At 39.5% G+C, this 21,610-nt stretch overlaps 1 pseudogene; it reads left to right on the plus strand.

Annotated features, from left to right (window-relative positions):
- The first annotated feature begins 7,159 nt into the window (after positions 1-7,159).
- On the plus strand, positions 7,160-21,234 carry LOC130708701 (protein YAE1 homolog; annotated as a pseudogene).
- The last annotated feature ends 376 nt before the right edge of the window (positions 21,235-21,610 follow it).

Here is a 21,610-nt window from a genome sequence, read left to right on the forward strand (position 1 = left end):
TAAACCAGAACTCAGATGCAGACACAGATGTCATAACAGCATCTGTAGGAGAGCACAGGAATTTCCCTCAATGATATTGACAACTAAAGGTTGGGGATTTCCCCCCAAATTTCTCTCTTTATTGTAAAACCAGATATAGGACAGTAGGGGACCAATCATCCATTAACTGAAACCTATCCCGATCTTTGAGTATCACTCTTTGTCTTTTGTGCCATTGGCCTCACCCATGGGCTGGTGTACATCTCATAGAACAGAGAGACACATTAGAATAAGGAAAGATCATTTTTTAATTAAGAAAGAGTTCCTTTTTTTTTTTTTTTTTTTTTACAAAACATAGAAACGGGGAAAAAGTCAGTAAATGTACAACAGAAAAGAACAAAAAATCCATCGTATGTAATGTTTTCAAAAAAACGAAATATTACCTATCATGATTTTACTTCGTTATGTTTATAATATAAATAGATTTTTGACACGAGTGGCTGTGTTCCCACGCACTAATGTTGGTAATGTATGCTGGTCTTTCATCTTTTTTTTCCAAGTGGAGACAAGATTACAAAGATGACAGAGAATAAATACCTCCTTATGCTAAGTTCTGAAGATACAGGGAGGAGAAATTGATGTCATCATGACACCACACTGAAGGGAAAGAACAAGCCCTGAAACTTAAGCGTAAAAGGGGCAGAAGAGCAGTTCCAAGGCATCAAGGTACCTGGGACAGGAGCAAGAGGGCAGGAGGGATGGAGGAGAGTCTTACCAGATGCTGTGAGCTGAGCTCCCAGCGTCTCTTACCCTAGAGGCAGAGCCCATCGGCTACCTAGCAGCTGCATCGCTTCCGGCAGCCGCTCTCGTGCTGGCAGCGGCCCTTCCGCAGCCGCAGCTACACGGGCTGCAGCTCCAGGTGCGGCGATGGCGGCAGACGCGGGGACGCTGCAGCAGCTCCCAGGGCAGCCGTAGCAGCAGGGGCCGCAGCTGGGGCCGCAGGCGACCCGGGAGCGTCTGCACGGGGCGCAGCCACCGCACCTTCCACAGCCACAGCTGCCCACGGCGTCAAGTAGGGAGGACGCGAGAGAGATGAGGAAGGAGACACAGGAGGGAGGGAGGTCTGATGCTGCCTTCTGTGGGGGGAGGCCCTTAAATACTGACAGCCCCCCCTTTTTTAAGCCCAATTTCCACAGAAGAATCTCACAAGACCTTTTATTTACTTCCTTCTTGAGTACCTGTGCCGTGATAACTTGCTATTTTTAGCAATCAGCCTCATAACCTTGAGTTTTCTGTTAGGGATGAAATAGTTGTGTGTTACATCTTTAGTTCAGATGTAGAAAAGTGATGGCCGACGTGTAGGGAAAAAGCAGCCCCAGGGGCCTCAGAACGTTGCCTGCGTCTCAGACACGACCATCGTAGATGGTTCGAGTTCCCACAAGTGCAGAAGAGTTTCTCCACGATGCCGGGCACCCGAACTGGAGGGCTGGGAGAGTCCTGACAGCCTGCCGGTGGGTGAGAAGAGGGCATTTTCAGGCTTCTTCCTCTTGCTTTCAAAAGGTAAACTTATCAAAGAGGTGCCAGTTGTCAATCCAGGGACACCAACATCCTGGGAGAAGCACGGACCCGCCAAAGCCCGGGCATCTCAGATCCAGAAGCTGCAGTGTAAGTCTCGAGGGAGACTGTACAATGGATCCCTCCCCTGTGAGCTGCCTGGAGCCCCGGGACCAGCCGGGCAGGCCTCAGTTCTCAAGACAGTCAAGCAAGAGCTATTTCTATGGATTACTGTTCACACCTGCAGGCTACCTGGGGAGAAAGAAGAATGCTGAACAGGTAGAGCCAGCCAGATGGAGACCAGTCATTTCAAATCAACATTCCCCTGGGCCATGATCGGGCTGAAACGCTGGGCTGGCCACAGGTCTTAAACCTGGAGAGGCATGAGAGAAGGCCAGCCACCGGCTGAAATCTTTTTTATTTTTGTTTTCCCCATTAATTAACAGACAAACAACGAGTAGGAACTTCCCTCTCAGCAGATGACTTAGGAGTAGGCTACACAAAATTATATTTTTAGCATCTGACATCACACAAGATTTTTGTTGTTGTTGTTGTTTTGTAATTTTTAATGATCAAGCAATTCTTCTGGTGAACAAAGAATGTCAGGGAGCCAGAAAAAAACATAGCTGTGTTCTAAGGTGAGGCATAATATGAGATACAATGCATTTAGAGATGCTGACTCTTTCGGGTCTGGCTTTTCACTTACTTTTCCAAGAGGTTTTTGTGACTTAGAGGTTAGTAATGAATCCCAGTAGAGAGAAAAACAATCTTTTCTTTTTCTAACCCGTGATGACTAAGAAGTGTATGTAGAAACATGGGACTTTTACCTGGCTCTAGATTCAGACTCTCATGGTTATGAAAAATGAAGATTGTTTTAAAATCTTCACTGCAGGCATTTATTTAATTCAACAGCTGACTGTTGAACCCTTAGAATGGGCCAGGCACTACTCTAGATGCTGGGGCAAAACATATCGTACATGCACATTTAAGTTCTTACGGGCACAAAACTGTTAGAAGTGTGTTCTAATTCAAATATAGATTTAAGAGACAGGTAAAGGTTAAAATAGCAATATTCCCTGGACAAGACCTCAACAAGGGAGGACGTAAGAGGCCTCGTGAGGTCTTTTATAGGAAGTGGGATCTACAACAAGGCACAGGCTGTGTATTCTGGGCTCAGCCCCTGAAGATGGTATATAAGCCTCGCCAGCAGAAGGCGGCATCAGACCTCCCTTCCTCCTGGGTCTCCTTCCTCACCTCTCTCGCGTCCTCCCTACTTGACGCCGTGGGCAGCTGTGGCTGTGGAAGGTGCGGTGGCTGCGCCCCGTGCAGACGCTCCCGGGTCGCCTGCGGCCCCAGCTGCGGCCCCTGCTGCTACGGCTGCCCTGGGAGCTGCTGCAGCGTCCGCGCGGTCCGCCGCCATCGCCGCACCTGGAGCTGCAGCCCGTGTAGCTGCGGCTGCGGAAGGGCTGCTGCCAGCAGGAGAGCTGCTGCCGGAAGCAATGCCGCTGCCAGGTGGGCTGGTCTGCAGGTGCTGCTGCGGCGTCTGATTGCTCCCACTGCTAAGGCTTCCCTCCATCCCTCCGTCTGCTCTGCGCTGTCTCTCTGCCACCTGGGCTTTATCGCACTTTCCTCTTGGGTTCTTTTTTTTTAAAATTAATTAATTAATTAATTAATTAATTTTTGGCTGTGTTGGGTCTTCGTTTCTATGCAAGGGCTTTCTCCAGTTGCGGAGAGCGGGGGCCACTCTTCATCGCGGTGCGCGGGCCTCTCACTATCGCGGCCTCTCTTGTTGCGGAGCACAGGCTCCAGACGCGCAGGCTCCAGACGCGCAGGCTCAGTAATTGTGGCTCACGGGCCCAGCTGCTCCACGGCATGTGGGATCCTCCCAGACCAGGGCTCGAACCCGTGTCCCCTGCATTAGCAGGCAGACTCTCAACCGCTGCGCCACCAGGGAAGCCCTCCTTTTTGGTTCTTATTCTCTGACTTTAAGTAACTTTTTCCATTTTTAAGATGGTCAGGTGGATATTTTATTCAATGTCATCCAAGAAAAAAGATGGAGAACATCTTGGTTATTGAGCTCAGAAAAATGAGGTAATGACTTACACCTTTGTTGTTAAATTCTTTTCTGTCTATGCATTGTCTTCTTGTTTTTACCATAAATGTTCTGTCCTTCCTGTGGCCATAGAGTTTTTTCTAGATGGTACCCTAAAAATCTCTTAATAAAATACAAAAATAAATTCTGAACAGTTTCCCTTGTTTTATGATTAGAGTTATTTTTATTAAACTAGCTTTAATTATGGTCTTCCATGGGCGGAGGCTCTCAAGGATACACAAATAATTATGCCCTGGTGTGATTTACAATCCAGCCATACACAAATAACCATGAACACAAGACAGAACAGTAATAAACATACCAAAAGTCCATGATGTTGTGCACCATGGCAGGAGGGACTCCTCATGGTTGGATGGGAAATGGGTGCAAAGGGTAGAGTAGCTTCAAGAAAGAGATGACATTTTGAGATGTGTTTTGAAGAATTAGTAAGGTTTTGACAAGTGAAGATGTTTGGAGACAGATATTCTAGAAGCAGAGCAAACAAATGAGGGATGGGAAGGTTCAAGACACATATGGGAACTAGCAAGCAATGAGTTTGACCTAAGTACAGAGTATATCAATATAAATAGTTAGAAATGAGCACTGAAAAGGCTAGGTCTGTCATTTACAATGACAGCACCGACCAGCATACACGTTGCCCTTAAAAGCCAGGCATTCTTCTAAGAATGTACTACATGTTTTCATAGAAGCACTATTATTATGCCCATTGCACAGAGAGGTTAAATCACTTGCTTAAAGCACACAGCAGCTGCTGGTGGTGGAGCTCTGACATGCAGCAATGCTGTAGGCCAGTGAAGGTTTTCAAGAAGGGACTTTTGTGCAGCAACCTGCAGAGTTAATTGGTTCATGGGGAGAACGGCAGCTATGTCAGTAATCCTGGGACAAGCAGTAAGGACTTGAAACAATGGCAGAGTAGGGACAGCCAGGGTATTTGTGGGCAAGTAGAAACCCCAATAAATGTCTACAACGTCTACCATTACACATAGGCGAGATAACAACGGTGATTGCTGTGGACTGAATTGTATCCCCCAAACTCATGTGCTGAAGTCCTAACCCCCAATGTGACAGTCTTTGGAGATGGGGTCTTTGGGAGTTCATTATGTTTAGATGAGGTCCTGAAGGGGTGGGCCTCATGATGGGATCAGTACAAGAAGAGGAAGAGATACCAGAGCTCTCTCTCTGCCATGTGAAGACACAGTGAGAAGGTGGCAGGAAGAAAGCCCTCACCAGCACCCGGACCATACTGGTACACTGATCTCAGACCTCCAGCCTCCAGAACTGTGAGAAAATACATCTCTGCTGTGTAAGCCACCCAGGCTATGGTATTTTGTTATGGCAGCCTAAGCTGACTGACAGTGATGGAACAGTATATGGTAGCCTTTATTCTTTTTCTCTGAGAGATACGGGTACTGTACAAGGTAGCCCATTTCAAAATTTGTATTAAATAGGGACAGCAATTAGGTGAGGGACTGACCATTTCCTTTAAGGTTGTTTGTTTCACTCTGTAAGGCATAAAGGTGAAGGGAGTTGATAACAACCTAAAAGAGCCGTCCAAGGAATTACAGGTTAGATTCTCTCATAAATCATTCTGTTCCCATTCATGGTGTATTTATTCTATTCCAGTGGCATGAGTGTTTCAAGAAGAAGCAGGTCTGCTTAATTTGCTACGTTGGCTAAACCGAAAAAGATCGAGGCTTGGAAAAAATCGCTGTTTTGGTCTACTTATCTAATCAAGATCTTTTGCCTTCATTTCTAAGAGGAATATTAGATTCAGAGTGTAGACCCCAAACATACTTTGTATGGATCATAGGGCTTGGCACATACTATAGTTTGCTAATAAATACTGTTTGAGTAGACACTGTGTATATTGTGTGTGTGTGTGTATGTGTGCGTATACATATACATATATATATATATATATGTATATGTATACACACACACACCTTACACTTTGGAAAGGTGAGATTTGGTCTATTTAGATTTCTCTTTGGACTTGACTCATGGCTCTCTTTGCTGTCAGAGGAAAAAAGACCAATTTTCAAAAAGATGCCTGAAGTTAAAACAGACCCTTACTGACTCTCTGTATTAGTCAGTGACTCAGGTTTCGTCAACATGAGAGTATCTTTAGAACTTGGCAAGAGCCTGAACTACTAGCATGGTGCCTTCAATCTACCCTACATTTTCAACTGATTTAAGTAATAACTGTTTTTTAATATTTGTTAGACTAATTAACCTCAAATAATATGATACTGAATTAAACCTCCAGTGATAAAGAAAGAAGTATTCTAATATTTAGTTTTTAATTACATAAATATCAAGGATCAATTACTAAGAAATATGGTGTAACATACTAAATAATTTAACTAACTTCTAAGTCCATCATCTGCCAAGAGTATATACTGCATTCATTTCCTAAGGATGTCATAACAAAAGACCACAGAATGAATGGCTCGAACAACAGAAATTTATTTATTTTATTTAAATTTATACTTCCAGTTCTGGGGGCTGGAAGTCCAAGATCAAGGTCTTGGGAGGTTTGGTTCCTCCTGCGGCCTCTCTATACTAAGGCCTCTTGGTTTGCAGACAGCCATCTTCTTGCCTTTTTACTGTGTGCTAACATCCCTGGTGTCTCCTTCTCTTCTTATAAGGACCTCTGTAATATTGGATCAGAGCCTCACAACTTAATGACCTCCTTTATCTTTAATTACCTCCTAAAGGGTCCTATCTCCAAATACAGTCACACTGGAGATTAAACCTTCAACATATGAGTTTTGAGGGGACACAATTCAGTTCATAACACATACTCTTATTGTAAGCCCACCAAGGTGGAGTAGTTTAAACAGAACACATGGTATTAAGGGAGCCTCAAACTAGAATCAAAATTAACTTCTAAGAATAAAATTAGAAAGATTTCTAATATAATCTATGCATTCTACAGGGGCAAAATGATGTGTGTACCAGGATATTTGTTGTGTTATTTGTAGAAGGAAAAAAAATGGAAACCTTTAAAGATCCATCTAAGGAAGACTTTTAGTTAAGTTACAGTACATAGATGAAAAAGAATAAAATGTAGCCATGAACAAAAATAAAGCAGCTGTCTATGTACTACTTTCAAAGTGAGGAACAGAATGGTAAACTACGCTTTAGAACAGGTGTCCCCAGCCCCAGGGCCACAGACGGCTGCCTGTTAGGAACCAGGCCACACAGCAGGAGGTGAGCAGCAGGTAAGTGAGCGAAGCTTCATCTGCTGTTCTCCAACGCTCCCATTACGGCCTGAACAACCCCCTCTGCCCGCCCTGTCTGTGGAAAAATTGTCTTCCAGGAAACCTTGAAACCTGGTGCCGAAAAGGTCAGGGACCGCTGCTTTAGAAAGATACTCAAGATAATGACAAGGGAGGGGAATTGGGTGGCTGAAGAACAGGAGAGGGAGGGAAATTTATTTTTCACTGTTTGTCTTTTTTTGTACATTAAAATTTTTGCACCATTTTTTTCAGAGGAAAAAAAAAAGTCATGATGACGTCGGTTCATGAAGAAATAATCCAAAGAAACTGCCTGGCGATGTATGATTAAGGAGATTCAGGAACACCTGAAATCTGATTAGATAGTGATGGGTGTAACCTCAGGGAGGTATGACTGGGACGAGTTTACAGCTAAGACACTTAAAATTGATGCTGTCTTTGAAGAACTAGTTAAAATGAGCTGTTGCCATCTTAGCCACACTTTAAAAAAGTGGCACAGGTAGTATATGAATACAAGACTGGCAAAAGTCAAACAATATAGAAGTTTATGAAGTATGAAGCAAGATGTCTGTCCCATTCCTGTCCCTGCAGACGACTGTCTTTTTTCATTTAAGTAGAGATATTTTCACATTCAGAAGCATATCTTATTGATTTTTATTTTTTTGGAATAGCAGTGAAATCAAGAAAGAGACTCCAACAAGAGTCAGGTCTCTTCTGGGCACCCCACCAATCAGCTTCGCTGACATTATTTGGTGATATTATTCTATTTTTCCACACCCCTCAAACTTTGACATGAACAACGTGAATTGAATATTAGCATTTCTGTTTAAAATTCATTGTCATTTGAAGGCTTCTCCTGACCAAGTCTCTATGCGATCTGGTCCTTGGCTACTGGCTTCTAGTGCTCTCCCTCACTCTGTGCTCCAGGCAGTCTGTTTGTTAATCTTCCCTGCCTCAGGGCCTTTGCACCTACTGTTCCATCTTCCTAGAACACACTTTCCCTAGATTTTTGCACTTCTGGCCCCTTGTCATCCTTCAGTCAAAAGCTACTTCCTCAGAGATGCCTTCTGCCCTTGCTCTGTTTGACTGTCATCATAACATTTCTCATATACTGAAATGATAGGAATTTGCCTTTTATGGTCTGATACCCCCCATATTTAGTGCAAGTGTCATGAGAGTCTGGTTTAGTGCTATGTCTCCAGAACCAGGAATAACTTGTGCTGGTCACTCAATACAAATCAGTAGAGTGAAAAAAAGAAAAAGAACGAGTAACTGAATGTCTGTAGAGATTGGACTAGTGTTACCGAACTCAGGTCTGGCTGCTTGCTGCTTGAAAATCAATACCCAAGAGAGGCAAATGTTGGTAGAAAGGAAAGTTGCTTTTAATCAGAATCCTGGCAATCTGGGGAGATGGTGGACTCAGTGTCCCCCAGAAACCACCTCCAAAGATTCTGCTCAGCCATGAAAGTTTTTAAAAGGAAAAAGAGAAGTGATCTCAGTTAGTCATTGAGATAAGGGGTCAGAGTTGTCATTCCCCACTGTGTGCAGGCTTGTCGACTTCTTGCAATCTTTCTCTTGATGCTGTTTTGTTCACACAGTTTTTTCACGAGATGACTGAAGCGGGAGGTAGGGAAGAGATCTGGTCATCTGTTAATTACTTATTCTTCATTTCTACTTCTGTGATCTATGGAAAGAACTAACAGGTTAGTCAAAGTATTGTGTGATCAAAAGATTTGAAAGGTGTGCTAGGGCCAGAGATGAGTGGAGCTTGGAGGCGCCTGGTTTAAGGTTCATGACAAGACAAAAGGGCCCTCCTGCAGAGAGCTCTTTCCTGCAAAAGGCTCTTTCCTGCCAAAAAGAGGAAGAGTCCGATTTCCTGATTGCTCAAGTACCAATGCCTTCAAGACCTTCCTCAGCCTTTTTTCTGAATTTAATTTTTTCAATTTCTCTTCGTTCAATCTATATTTGCATTAACTCACACACTTTCTTCCACTATTTCTGATGTCAAGAATTCGATAAAAAAAAAAAAAAAAAGAATTCGATGATTTTTCTCCACCTGGAATATGCTTTCTGCCATCACCAAATTTACAAAGTCAATTTGTTTTTTTGTTTTTAAAATTTATTTATTTATTTATTTTATTTTTGGCTGCGTTGGGTCTTCGTTGCTGCACGCGGGCTTTCTCTAGTTGCGGTGAGCGGGGGCTACTCTTCATTGCGATGCGTGGGCTTCTCATTGCAGTGGCTTCTCTTGTTGCGGAGCATGGGTTCTAGGCACGTGGACTTCAGTAGTTGCAGCATGTGGGCTCCGTAGTTGTGGCTCGCGGGCTCTAGATCGCAGGCTCAATAGTTGTGATGCACAGGCTTAGCTGCTCTGCGGCATGTGGGGTCTTCCCGGACCAGGGCTTGAACCCGTGTCCCCTGCATTGGCAGGTGGGTTCTTAACCACTGCGCTACCAGGGAAGTCCCTACAAAGTCAATTTGAAGTGCTCTCTCCGCCTTTCATAATGTGCTGGGGTACAAGGCATCACTCTTGTCTCTTATAGCCTTTCGCCTGGCCCACTCTCAGGGCACTTGTTATATTCTGCTGTAGATGAGCATTGTATAGGTTGAATGGTGTCTTCCTCCCTCAAAAATTCATATGTTGAAGTCCCAACCCCCCAGGACCTCAGAATGTGACCTTATTTAGAAATAGGGTCATTGTAGATGTAATTAGCTGAGATGAGGTCATACTGGAGTAGGGTGAGCCCCTAATTCAATAGGACTGGTGTCCTTATAAGAAGATGGCCATATGAAGACAGACGCACAGGAAGAACACCACGTGATAACGAAGGCAGAGATTGGTGTTATGCAGCTTCAAGCCAAGGAATGCCAAAGATAGCCAGAAAACCACCAGAAGCTAGGAAGAGGCAAGGAAGGATCCTCTCCTACAGGTTTCAGAGGGAGTATGGTCCTGCAGGCACCTTGATTTCAGACTTCTGGCCTCCAGAACTGTGAAACAATAAATTTCTGTTGTTTTCACTCACCCAGTTTGCGGCACTTTGTTACAGCAAACCTAGGAAATTATAGGGGTTGAATATCCTGCATTTAAGAGTGGTATATAAAGAACTGCTATTGATTTCTTCTATTTGGTCCTACATCTGGTCACCTTTCTGAGCTCTCTTATTAGATCTAATGATTTATCACTTGGTTCTATTAATATTTCTAGGCATCCGGTATTGTTTCTGACAGTAACTAGAATACAGCTAAAGTCTCTTTGTTAAACATAATGTTTGTTGTAAGTTAACTAGACATTTCTAGGTGGATAAGAGATATTCTTTTCATAAACCATAAACAGCTTTCAAATTTTATGAAATTTTTTTTCTGCATAAAAAAATTGAGATAGTCTTTTAAATTTTCTCCTTCAATCTAGTGAATTAGTGAATTTTATAAGTGGAATGTCGCTACACATTTCTCCTCTGGCATGACCCTTAGTTTGGAATCAATTTTACATTCTTCTCATAAAATGATGAAGGCAGCTTTCACTTTTTTTTTCTATTTTCTAACATAAAATTTTAAGGAAGGAATTAAGTATTTTAAAGAATTTGGTAGGTTTATCTAAGAAAGAGGATTTTGAAAATGTATGTATTTGCTTATAATTTTCAAAAAGTGCAAAGTAAATTAAAAAGTTAAAAACATTGATTCCCAATTTGGAGAAAGAGGGAACAGAAGTTGCACTTTTCTGAACATATCTTGTTCTGTGCATTTGACTTTGGAACCATGTGAATATTTTACATAATTATTCAGCACAGTTAACACTTGAAATTGAAAGTAAATGAAACAGATGAGCTTAAATGTGAATTGAGTAGGCAGCCTAACCACACAGAAACTATTGCAAGTGACTTTAAAGCATAGTAGTTTATTTGACTTGTACATCTCTAGTGAAATGTACTCTAAGCACAAAAGGACTACAAAACCAAACAAAACTGGTGTTCGGTGAACAATTTTTGGTGGTGGTTTGGTATTGTTTGGTGGTGGTTTGGTATTGTTAGGTTGTGTATGTGCTATGGGATAAAACAAATGAGTACTTATGTAAGTACAGTTGGTAAAACCTCTGTAGTCTTGATTTTGAATGAGAAGTATCTATACGAAGTAATGGGATATTTAAATTGTCCTACTCTGTCCACCGAGAAGATCTAGAAACAGTGATCAGCCTACTAGCAATGAATGCTCCTAGGGCATAGACTGTGGTCTCTAAATACCATTTTCTTCTAAAAAGCTGTTAAGAGGACTTAGGAACCAACTTAGAGAGGTTCCCACTGGCCGAATGTAAGACAGTTGTTTGAGTATTAATAAGAATGTTATGGCAATGAATTGAAGTGTTAATTATGTTTAAACCTATGAGTTCACAATGACAATTAAACAAAACCAAACCAACCTATTGATCATACTTTGGAAGATGCTAGGGAACCAACTGATTATTTTGAAAACTACTAGTAAATAAGCATTTATCCTGACTTTCCTTTATGAACTGTATCTCAGGGTTATCAAGTAGTTGACAAGGGGTTTCTTTTTTAATAGACAAATATTCCTACTACTAATGGAAAAAGAAATGACAAAATTAGAATATCACCATTTTTCATCTTGCAATGAAATCATGGATTTGGGCAATAAGTGTCAATGGCTAATATCAATATTAAGGGGTATCAAAGGCTGATAAAAATCACAAACATGAGATAACCAACAGTATGTGCCACAAACCTCCTATAATATTCTTACAGAAAATATTGAACTTAAATATGATCACGCTGGAAATCTAATTGCCAACTTATAGGAGATACAGAGCACAAGAGAACAAGCTAAATAATACCATGAAGACACAATAATAAAAATCCAGATGGTGGGGAACTCCACAGTACAAGCAACCCAGTGTCTTCAACAAATAATTACAAGGAAAACAAAAAAGGATAGGGAGTGGCTATAATTTTAAAAAGATTTGGACAACATATTGACCAATTGTAATATGCGATCTTGTTTGGATCCTGATTTAAACTAACCCACTATCTATCTATCTATGCACATATATACAAACACACAGATATATATATACATACATATACGTATATATAGTTATATAGCTATATATGTATACCTTCTTTTTTGGTGTGATAATTTAGTTAAAAAAGACTTCTTATCTTTTAGAGCTACTTAATAAAATAATTTTAGAATGACTTCTACTACAAGGATGTGACATATAAAGTGTGAGATTGGTTTCAGAATAATCTGGGGGAAGATGAATGAATTAGGTTATACAGGAAACAAAGTTATCTATGAGATAGTAATTATTAAAACTGTCTACTACTGCCTGCAGTTGATTTTTTCCCTCTCTCTTTCCTTTCCTTCTCTCCCTTCCTTCTTTCACTCCTTTTCTTCCTTCCTTTCTTCCTTTCTTTCTTTCTCTCTCTCTCTTTCTTGGTCATTGTAAACATTTAAATCTCTACTTTGTAGGAATTTGAGCAGAGGATTGAAGTGTTATGATTTATGTTTTAAAATGATCACCCAGGACACTTTGTTGCAAGTGTACTATGGGTAGGTAGATGGGGGCCAAGTGGAGAAGCAGAGAGACCAGTTGGGAGGCTCTATAATAATTCAGGTGAGAGATGAAGCACGAGAGACAAAAAGTAGAAGTGGACAGCTTTTGGATAGAGTTTGAGACTAGAGACAGGGTTTGCTAGAAGATGGACTCAGGTGTGAGAAATATAGAAAAGTTCAGAATGACTTTGAGGGTGTTGGCTTGATAAACTCACAGTAACTTTTTTTGTGCAGAGGAGAAAACTGAGGCATGAAGCTATTCTGTAACTTTCCTGGAGTCACACATCTCATAGCTGTTGTCCAGTGTTTGGACCAGGCAGCCAGACCTCAGTGACCCCTCTTCACCACTATTCTATTTTAATTTTCACCTCCAATTTCTTCATTTCTTACAGTGTTATTTTGGACGTGTCATAATTCTCCTCAAGCCTTTCCTCTTCTTGTTGAATACTTCCTCCAAGAATATTTTCACTACTGGGTTTTTTGTGTGTGTGTGTGTGACAAAACTTCTAAGATCTTGTGTGCCTGAGAATATTCCACTGTTACTTTTGAATGAAAATTTAACTAGACATAAAATTCTGGATTCAAAAAGTTTCTTTTCAAAATTTTAAATCAGTACCTGTTTGTATTTTTGCTACCAGTGTTGCTGTTTAGAAGTATGATGTAAATTTCATTTTTTTTTTTTTTGTGGGTGCTGTCACCATTTCTGTTCCACAGTAATGATGGTCTTAGTCAATGCTACTAAGACAAGGAAAAATATATGAGAGGGATAAAGATCAAAATGGAAAAAACAAATCATCATTGTTTGTGGATAATATAATTGTGTCTCTAGTAAACCAGGGTGAACCTCCAACCCCTGAATAAGATGGAAATGTTGCTGGAAATTGACATAAAAATTAATATTGTTTTATACATCAGCAACAACCAACAAAAATGCAATAGGGAAAAAAACACCTTTTACTATTCTCACAAAAGCTGTAAGTATCTAAGAATAAATTTAGAGAAAATGTGGAAGACCATCACTGGGAAAATAACAAAATATTTAAAGGGCATAAAAGAAAACCTGAACTAACAAAGCAATATGCAAGGTTCATGGATGAAAAGAGGATGGTTTTGTCAGGATGTCTGTTTTCTCTCAGATAAATATATAATTTTAATGTAATTCCAAAACAAAATTTCAACAGATTTTTTTAAGGTATATATAAAACCCAACCAAAGATAATTTTAAAAATGCCTAGAACCCAACAGAAAAAAAATCAAATAAACTATATATATGGACCATTTACAGAAAAGGAAATTCAAATAAAATAATTTCCAATCTTAAGGAAATTCAAGTTAAAACTGTAATGACATGCCATATTATACCTCTCAGATTAGAGTGAGTGTGTGTGAGTGGGGGAGAGAGGAGAGATTCTAGTTAGTAAAGATTCAAGGAAACAGTAGCTATCGTACACTGTTGGGAGTATAAATTGATACAACCACATTTTGGAAAGCAACTTGGCAATATCTTTTCTCTTGTGCATACAGTCCAAATCAGCAATTAAATTTTAAGTTCATGTTTCAAAATAACTTTTAAATTTATACAAGAAAATATGTACAAAGATATTTATTGCAGCAATATGTATAATGGCACAATTTGAATGAAAAATTCCTAAACAAATGGCAATATTTTCGTATGATGGACTACTATATAACAAATACAGATCCTGTATTAAATTACATCCTGATAAACCTATTGTAAGTTGAAAATATCATACACTGAAATACATTTAGTACACCTAACCTACTGAACATCATAGCTTAGCCTAGCCTACCTTAAACATTCTCAGAACTCTTACATTAGCCTACAGTTGGGCTAACACAAAACCTATTTTATAATAAAGTGTTGACTATCTCATGTAATTGATTGAATACAGTACTGAACGTGGAAAACAGAATGGTCATGTGTATGACTGACTTGGAGCTGGGGCTTGATGCCACATGAGAGGATACTGAGTATGGTAGAGTAGATCACTAGCCTGGGAAAAGAGTACAATTCAAAATTCAAAATAGGATTTCTGCTGAATACGTATTGCTTTCGCACCATCCCAAGGTCAGAAGATTATAAATTAAACCATCTTAAATCAGGTACCATCTGTAGTCAACTAAGTCAACATGGATAAAGACCTCAGAAACAACGAGTAAATACAGGAAGACGTAGCATTATACAATTTATGTAAATTTAAATGGCATATAAGACCTTCCTCAACATTACTATACACTGGCATGGATACATATGCACACTATAAAGTTATTTTTAGAATTATTTTTAAAATGAGAAAGACACAGCAACTTTATGATTGTCTTTGTGGTCCATGAAAGAATCAGTTAGTCTGGTTTATTGAGAAGGGGTTACAGTCTAGTGCCCCTTCTTGCAAAAGTCATCTACCAAACAAACTTCTAAAAACTTTTTTTAAAGTACATACTTTAAACACTAAGGATACAATGTTAAATGGGTTTCATAACTCTCTCTGCCTGACTTTGATTGGCAGGAAGCCTAAAAACTTTTTATTGACTCTAGTGGTGGGTAGCACTAAATAATGTATATTTCTCTGTATTAATCTCTCCTCTTAGCTTTGATTTACACACTATATTTTCCCTTTGCCATTACTTTTTCAACTCTTTATCTTTCTGTGTGTTTTCTGAAAGCTCTCTCAAGTCCTTTGTGAAATAAAATGGAACATAAATAAGCAAGAAAGAAAATAAGCAATCAACAAAAGCCATCTTCACTTGAGCCAAGAAAAATGTTGGTGGTTTACTTTTCTTTGCTGTTGCTTCCCAAGAATTCAGCTTCTCCAATTGGTTCCTACTGATCCACCCTGAGATCTTTCTTCCTGCAGGAAAAGGGTATACTTTATGAAAAACCTTTCTCTATGTTCATTTCCCCCAAACTTCTGCCTATTTTATTTTAATGCATGGTAAAGAAAAGGATCCAATAATTCTTCAAAACAGTAAATTGTGCATAATGCCAAAGAGAGGCAGGTTAGGTGAAATTGGAAGAGATGAACTTCACATGCACCATTAATGATTAATGACCAGCTTTCCTCTCATTTCCAGAGGTGGAGCTTCATACTCATACCTTGTTTGTGGATATTCAGAGAACTTCTGTTTTTGATATCTATGTCAATCATTCTCCTTCAATGTAGACATCTTTTCCACATATTGTTCTTCTCTCATACCACTTGCCATCCCTCAAGGCCATACTTGTCAACAACGACTTTGAGAAAAATGGTTTGGCTGAATCTCCCCTGAGACATACCATTGCCTCTTGTTCTGAGATCCAATTGGAAATTTAACCATCTGCCTCTTGTCTTCCTATCCTATGGCCAGTCTCATAGTCTCCCTGTCCACATAGGCAGCGGGGAGCCTGTTGGGCTCCTGGACCTAATCCTCTGCCCTCGAAGCCTCCCTTCCGGGGTGCAGAACCCAAGCCCCGCCACTACACCCCCACCCAGGGCCTGACCTCTACACTCTGAGACCCCCTCCAACGTGCTGGGCCTAAATCCTACCCACACACCCTCATTCAGGGCCCTACCCCCAAACTCTGGAACTCCACACTCTTGGGCCCTCCTTTGGACATGCTGCCTCTCCCCTTCATTAAAGTCACCAACATTCAAATTATAGGGGTCCCAGAAGAAGAAGAGGAAAAGAAAGGGTCTGAGAAAATATTTGAAGAGATTATGTTGAAAACTTCCCTAACATGGGAAAGGAAATAATAAAGTCCAGGAAGCGCAGAGAGTAACATAAAGGATGAACCCAAAGAAAAAGAAGCCGAGACACACATTAATCAAACTATCAAAAATTAAATACAAATATTTGTATTTAATACAAATACAAATATTACAAAAGAAAAAATATTAAAAGCAGAAGGGAAAAGTAAAAAATAACATACAAGGGAATCCCCATAAGGTTAACAGCTGATCTTTCAGCAGAAGCTCTGCAAGCCAGAGGGAGTGGCAGGACATATTTAAAGTAATGAAAGGGAAAAAGCTACAACCAAGATTACTCTACCCAGCAAGGATCTCATTCAGATTCGATGGACAAATTAAAATCTTTACAGATAAGCAAAAGTCAAGAGAATTCAGCACGACCAAACCAGCTTTACAACAAATGCTAAGGAACATCTCTAGGCAGGAAACACAAGAGAAGGAAAAGACCTACAAAACAAAACCAAAACAATTAAGAAAATGGTAATAGGAACATACATATCGATAATTACCTTAAATGCAAATGGATTAAATGCTCCAACCAAAAGACATAGACTGGCTGAATGGACACAAAAACAAGACCCTTACATATGCTGTCTACAAGAGACCCACTTCAGACATAGGGACACATACAGACTGAAAGTGAGAGGACGGAAAATGATATTGCATGCAAATGGAAATCAAAAGAAAGCTGGAGTAGCAATTCTCACATCAGACAAAATAGACTTTAAAATAAAGACTATTACAAGAGACAAAGAAGGACACTACATAATGATCAAGGGATCAGTCCAAGAAGAAGATATAACAATTGTAAATATTTATGCATCCAACATAGGAGCACTTCAATACATATGGCAAATGCTAACCGCCATAAAAGGGGAAATCAACAGTAACACAATCATAGTAGGGGACTTTAACACCCCACTTTCACCAATAGACAGATCATCCAAAATGAAAATAAATAAGGGAACACAAACTTTAAATGACACAATAGACCAGATAGATCTAATTGGTATTTATAGACCATTCCACCCAAAAGTGGCAGAATACGCTTTCTTCTCAAGTGTTCATGGAACATTCTCCAAGATAGACTGTATCTTGGACCACAAATCAAGCCTTGGTAAATTTAAGAAAGTTGAAATCGTATCAAGTATCTTTTCTAACAAGAACGCAATGAGACTAGATATCAATTACAGGAAAAAATCTATAAAAAATACGAACACATGGAGGCTAAACAATACACTACTTAATAACCAAGAGATAACTGAAGAAATTAAAGAGGAAATAAAAAAATACCTAGAAACAAATGACAATGAAAACACAATGACCCAAAACCTATGGGATGCAGGAATAGCAGTTCTAAGATAGAAGTTTATAGCAATACAATCCTACCTCAAGGAACAAGAAACATCTCAAATAAACAACCTAACCTTACACCTAAAGCAATTAGAGAAAGAAGAACAAAAAAAACCCAAGTTAGCAGAAGGAAAGAAATCATAAAGATCAGATCAGAAATAAATGAAAAAGAAATGAAGGAAACAATAGCAAAGATGAATAAACTAAAAGCTGGTTCCTTGAGAAGATAAACAAAATTAATAAACGATTAGCCAGACTCATCAAGAAAAAAAGGGAGAAGACTCAAATCAACAGAATTAGCAATGAAAAAGGAGAAGTAACAACTGACGCTGCAGAAATACAAAGGATCATGAGAGATTACTACAAGCAACTGTATGCCAATAAAATGGACAACCTGGAAGAAATGGACAAATTCTTAGACAAGCACAACCTTCTGAGACTGAACCAGGAAGAAATAGAAAATATAAACAGACCAATCACAAGCACTGAAATTGAAACTGGGATTAAAAATCTTCCAAAAAACAAAAGCTCAGGACCAGATGGCTTCACAGGCAAATTCTCTCAAACATTTAGAGAAGAGCCAGCACCTATCTTTCTCAAACTCTTCCAAAATATAGCAGAGGGAGGACCACTCCCAAACTCATTCTACAAGGCTATCCTCATCCTGATACCAAAACCAGACAAAGATGTCACACAAAAAAGAAAACGACAGGCCAATATCACTGATGAACATAGATGCAAAAGTCCTCAACAAAATATTAGCAAACAGAATCCAACAGCACATGAAAAGGATCATACACCATGATCAAGCAGGGTTTATCCAAGGAATGCAAGGATTCTTCAATATATGAAAAACAGTCATTGTGATAAACCATATTAACAAATTAAAGGAGAAAAACCATATGATCATCTCAATAGACACAGAAAAAGCTTTTGACAAAATTCAACACCCATTTATGATAAAAACTCTCCAGAAAGTGAGCATAGAGGGAACCTACCTCAACAAAATAAAGGCCATATATGACAAACCCACAGCAAACATCATTCTCAATGGTGAAAAACTGAAAGCATTTCCTCTAAGATCAGGAACAAGACAAGGAGGTCTACTCTCACCACTATTATTCAACATAGTTTTGGAAGTGTTAGCCACAGCAATTAGAGAAGAAAAAGAAATAAAAGGAATCCAAATCAGAAAAGAAGAATTAAAGCTGTCACTGTTTGCAGATGACATGATACTATACATAGAGAATCCTAAAGATGCTACCAGGAAACTACTAGAGCTAATCAATGAATTTGGTAAAGCAGCAGGATACAAAATTAATGCACAGAAATCTCTTGCATTCCTATACACTAATGATGAACAATCTGAAAGAGAAATTAAGGAAACACTCCCATTTACCATTGCAACAAAAAGAATAAAATACCTAGGAATAAACCTACCTAAGGAGACAAAAGACCTGTATGCAGAAAACTATAAGACACTGATGAAAGAAATTAAAGATGATACAAACAGATGGAGAGATATATCATGTTCTTGGATTGGAAGAATCAACATTGTGAAAATGACTATACTACCCAAAGCAATCTACAGATTCAGTGCAATCCCTATCAAATTACCAATGGCATTTTTTCACAGAACTAGAACAAAAAATTGCACAATTTGTATGGAAATACAAAAGACCCTGAATAGCCAAAACAATCTTGAGAAAGAAAAACGGAGCTGTAGGAATCAGGCTCCAGACTTCAGACTATACTACAAAGCTACAGTCATCAAGACAGTATGGTACTGGCACAAAAACAGAAACATAGATCAATGGAACAGGATAGAAAGCCCAGAGATAAACCCACACACATATGGTCACCTTGTCTTTGGTAAAAGAGGCAAGAGTATACAATGGAGAAAATACAACCTCTTCAATAAGTGGTGCTGGGAAAACTGGACTGCTACATGTAAAAGAATGAAATTAGAACACTCCCTAACACCATACACAAAAATAAACTCAAAATGGATTAACGACTTAAATGTAAGGCCAGACACTATAAAACTCTTAGAGGAAAACATAGGCAGAACACTCTATAACATAAATCACAGCAAGATCCTTTTTGACTCGCCTCCTAGAGAAATGGAAATAAAAACAAAAATAAACAAATGGGACCTAATGAAACTTAAAAGCTTTTGCACAGCAACGGAAACAATAAACAAGATGAAAAGACAACTCTCAGAATAGGAGAAAACATTTGCAAATGAAGCAACTGACAAAGGATTAATCTCCAGAATTTACAAGCAGCTCATGCAGCTCAATATGACAAAAACAAGCAACCCAATCCAAAAATGGGCAGAAGACCTAAATAGACATTTCTCCAAACAAGATATACAGATTGCCAACAAACACATGAAAGGATGCTCAACATCACTAATCATTAGAGAAATGCAAATCAAAACTACAATGAGGTATCACCTCACACCAAACAGAATGACCATCATCAGAAAATCTACAAACAGTAAATGCTGGAGAGGGTGTGGAGAAAAGGGAACCTTCTTTCACTGTTGGTGGGAAAGTAAATTGATACAGCCACTATGGAGAACAGTATGGAGGTTCCTTAAAAAACTAAAAATAGTACTACCATATGACACAGCAATCCCACTACTGGTCATATACCCTGAGAAAACCATAATTCAGAAAGAGTGGGGGCTTCCCTGGTGGTGCAGTGGTTGGGAATCTGCCTGCCAATGCAGGGGACACGGGTTTGAGCCCTGGTCTGGGAAGATCCCACATGCCACGGAGCGACTGGGCCCGTGAGCCACAACTACTGAGCCTGCACATCTGGAGCCTGTGCTCCGCAACAAGAGAGGCCACAACAGTGAGAGACCCGCGCACCGCGATGAAGAGTGACCCCCACTTGCCGCAACTAGAGAAAGCCCTCACACAGAAACGAAGACCCAACACAGCCAAAAGTAAATAAATAAATAAATAAATAAATAAATAAATAAATTTATAAAAAAACCAAAAAGAGTCATGTGCCTTTGGTCCAAGGTCCTGGAGAGGAGGGGGACGTGGCTGACGAGGAAGCTGTAGAGTCAGACCTGGTGCAGCGGGAATGGTGGAGCCACATGCGGAGATGAGTCAAAGAAGGCTATAGAGATGGAATAGATGCTGGCAAAGCAGTTACTCTTCAACAAGGTTTCAATCAAGGTTTTAAGGAAGGTGCAGAAGTCATTATAAACTATGGACAACTCAGAGGAACATTGAGTGCTTTGCTCTCCTGGTGTCACCTTCATGATAATAGTTCGTCTTTGATCAGTAAAATAAATAATCTTCTGGATGCAGTTGGTCAGTGTGAAGACTATGTGCTCATAGATCTGAAATCAATCACTCCACAGCCCCATGTTGTAGATTTATTGGACTCCTTTCAGGATATGGACCTTTGTCATATAGCTCCAGCTGAGGAAAAGATTGATGAAGCTAAAGATGAAAGATTCTATGAAAATAATGCCGAGTTTAACAAAAACTGTAGCAAGAATCTTAGTGGGGTAGATTGTTCATCTTTAGAATGTTGTAGAACACAGGAGTGTGCACATTCTGAAAACCCAAGCCTCACTTGGATTTTAGAACAGACAGCCAGTTTGGTAAAACAGCTGGGAGTATCAATAGACATATTACAGCACCTCAAACAACTATAAAAATTATCTTCACTTTAATAATGAAAACAATATTCAGAACATTCTTAGAACATTTTGTTTCTGAACAAGCTAACCAAAATTTGTACTGGTTTCTACATTGAACTCTTCACTTGTAAGGTTATCCTTCATGGAAGTTTGAAATGTCTTCAAAATTAACACTATTTAATATAAGCCTATTTTCTTTGTCACTGGTAATTTTTATGTGGTTTAAGATATGCTCAGAAATTCCAGTTGTCATCATTTTCAAATTTCTGATCAAAATCAAGCATTTTTGGACTCATTATTAGCAGAAATGAACAAGAATCAGACTACAGTTAACCCTTGAACAACACAGGTGTTAGGGGTACCCACCCACCATGCAGTCAAAAATCTGCAT

The sequence above is a fragment of the Balaenoptera acutorostrata genome, chromosome 8 (assembly GCF_949987535.1).
Source record: "Balaenoptera acutorostrata chromosome 8, mBalAcu1.1, whole genome shotgun sequence".
NCBI classification, from domain to species: Eukaryota; Metazoa; Chordata; class Mammalia; order Artiodactyla; family Balaenopteridae; genus Balaenoptera; species Balaenoptera acutorostrata.